A 281-nucleotide genomic window follows, 5' to 3' on the forward strand; every position below is an offset into this window, starting at 1 on the left:
GCGTATGCGTATGTGCGTGTAAGTGAAACAGACACAAGCACGCACATCCGTTTAAAATTTTCCAGTTTTGTAAGGATTTCGCTCGAAATCGACAAAAATGGCTCGCTGGCAGAGACAGGCATGAGTGAGTGGGTTAGTTCATATTAAAAAAAAAACTAAGGGCTGTTGTTTTTCTTCAAGCATAGTAAAACTCTATCAACTGAAACGATACTTGAACATAGGTTGAATAAAATGCGATGTAATCTCTTCTTTAACTTCTTAAGGAACGCTAAAAAAAAACA

Source organism: Uranotaenia lowii, chromosome 1, assembly GCF_029784155.1.
Source record: "Uranotaenia lowii strain MFRU-FL chromosome 1, ASM2978415v1, whole genome shotgun sequence".
Lineage (NCBI taxonomy): Eukaryota > Metazoa > Arthropoda > Insecta > Diptera > Culicidae > Uranotaenia > Uranotaenia lowii.